Below are 2,379 nucleotides of genomic sequence, written 5' to 3'. Positions count from 1 at the left end.
GGTGGTACAAGAGCTTTTTGCGTCGAAATCCTTCTTTAACTGAAAGGCAGACAGAAGCAGTAACATCGGCAAGTGCCAACGTTAGTGAAAATAATATACGAGGTAGGTTTGCAAAAATTGAAGCTTATTTAAGAGATGAAGAACTGTTGGATATTTTTTAAGACCCGAAAAGAATTTTTAACAGTGATGAAACCAACTCTCATTTGATGTGTGATTCTATTTGTAGATGGACACACCACACACCTTTCTTTACAAGTTAGTCAATCGTGTAAAAAGTTAAATATAATCCTGATAGCTCTTTACCCTAACGCAACGCGAATCTTACAGCCGGCGGATGTTTCCGCTTTCAAACCCTTAAAGACAATATGGAAGAAGGGGGTAATCGATTGGAGAACAGAACATCCCACCGAATCATTATCCAGAGAAAAATTGGCACTAATTCTAGAAAAAAATTTACCAAAATTAAAATTTGACTCCATCGCCAATGGTTTTCGTGTATGTGGGTTGTTCCCTTGGAATCCCGACGCTGTGGATTACTCAAAGTGCTTAGGGAAAAACAATGTTTTACTTAACACATGTGAAAGTAGTAAAGTATTCACCGAAAAAACTCTTAACTATTAAAAGTTTAAGCAAGTGGTGGGGCAATAAAAGCTAGTTCAGTTTAAAACAAATCATGTCACATACGAGAACAACGATTCTGAAATTTTGTACAAATTATATAATTTTTTTGAAAATCAAGAAATTAACAACATGGTAGACATGTCTAATGAAATAAGCCAAAATGTGGGGCAAGTGACGATCTTAAAACATCATCACTTAGACAACAACATAGAAATTCTTGAAACAAAAAATTTCGTACAAAAAAATAACACTCCGTTGATGAAACAATATCTTACCTGGCCAATTTCACCACAGCGAAAAGGAAGTAAAAATTCGGAAAAGTTGCCATTTGTACTTACATCAGACCAATGGCAAAACATACAAACTGAAAAAATCGTCAAAAGGAAAAGGAAGAAGAAGCAAAGCAAGAAATGAAAAAGAAGAGGTCAGAACTAGCTAAAGCTAAAAAAGCGAGGACAACTAAGGTAAGGGAACCTAAAAATAGCAAGAAAATAAAAATTATTTCTGACGAAAAAGTATCATATGTCACCAGACAATTACAAAACGAAACAAAATTGGATGAGACAGTGTTTTCTTTGCACTTTCAACATTACCCCATTGTAATGGCATTAAATGTTTCTATTGTACCCGGAAATACCATTTAACTTGTTCAAGGAAGCATTTCAATATGCCACCAAATGTGAAAACATTCGTTTGTAATGCCTGTAACACAAATTTAAATAAATAATTTTGTCAAACGTTGTCAACCTTTGCCACTTTATGTGCCAATAACTGTATGATCAAGAGCCAATAATACTACCCGAAGTGCCAATAACTGCGATAATTTAGTATTTCAAGTTCAAGATTTATTTAAAAAAAAAGGATTTTGTTTAGATAGTTTTATTCCTAAATCTTTTGTGCAATATATAGTGCTATGGAGGTCGCTATAAATTATTATTTTAAATTTTAGATCATAGAAATAGAAACTGATGTTGCTTAAAGTGCCAATAACTATATAGTTTACCCTACTTGAATGGCATAGAAATGGCACAATTCCGCGAGGGTCCTGGACAGTTACACACTACAGTGCTGCAAATTGCTTATCTGAAGGGGCAGGATTCAAATTACAAAACCGCATTGCTGCCAATATGCAGGCGTCGCCTCGCCTGCTGAATAAATAAAAGGGCTTTAGAACATAGGTAGCTGGCACAACTAATTGCCGTTTTTTCCGCCCCGCTATCCTGAGGGTTTTTTTTAATTAAATTCCCCCGCGGTACCAATGGACTGGCCACTGTACGTTCCAGTGTGTTTCTGTTTTCCTAAAGCAACTTAAAACCAAGTAGACACAATTTTCCCAATCAAAATCTTGTAAAACAAGTTTTCGCGGGTTTGTAAAAATTTGAGCCGTTTAGTATGATGTAACGGTGTCACACCCAATCGATGGATGCCTATAAAAAGTCGCTCCTTTGTTCACTTCGGCGCGAAATAACACCGTTGACATGATAAATTTCTTAAGTTTTATCTCGCAAGAGCACATAAAAAGTTTAGTGGCGAAAAATGGGATATTTTGTATGAGGACGTCGTGCGCGCACAGTTTACGACCCACTAAAACCTCCATGCACCCAAGTAGTGTCGGCTAATGGGAATTTAAAACGCTAATTTACATTGTAGGCACCTTTTAGTTGTGTTTGTCAACTGGGCTCGTAAATATGCTGTGCATTATTAAGGCGGCAAATTTTCCAGCTTTTTGTCAAAACGGGTTCCACCTAGATGCAGTCA

General features: G+C 36.3%; 1 long non-coding RNA gene across 1 annotated transcript; it reads left to right on the top strand.

Moving 5' to 3' along the window:
* The first annotated feature begins 6 nt into the window (after positions 1–6).
* LOC125502972 lies at positions 7–1,796 on the top strand. Its single transcript, XR_007280637.1, has 3 exons — positions 7–102; positions 227–1,085; positions 1,571–1,796. It is a non-coding gene; the product is annotated as an uncharacterized LOC125502972 (long non-coding RNA).
* The last annotated feature ends 583 nt before the right edge of the window (positions 1,797–2,379 follow it).

This window comes from Dendroctonus ponderosae, unplaced genomic scaffold (assembly GCF_020466585.1).
Source record: "Dendroctonus ponderosae isolate FM_Combo_2020 unplaced genomic scaffold, Dpon_F_20191213v2 Dpon_F_20191213_11, whole genome shotgun sequence".
In the NCBI taxonomy this organism is placed as follows: Eukaryota; Metazoa; Arthropoda; class Insecta; order Coleoptera; family Curculionidae; genus Dendroctonus; species Dendroctonus ponderosae.
Note: the sequence above shows the minus strand (reverse complement) of the source record. Positions and strands in the feature narration are given on the sequence as shown.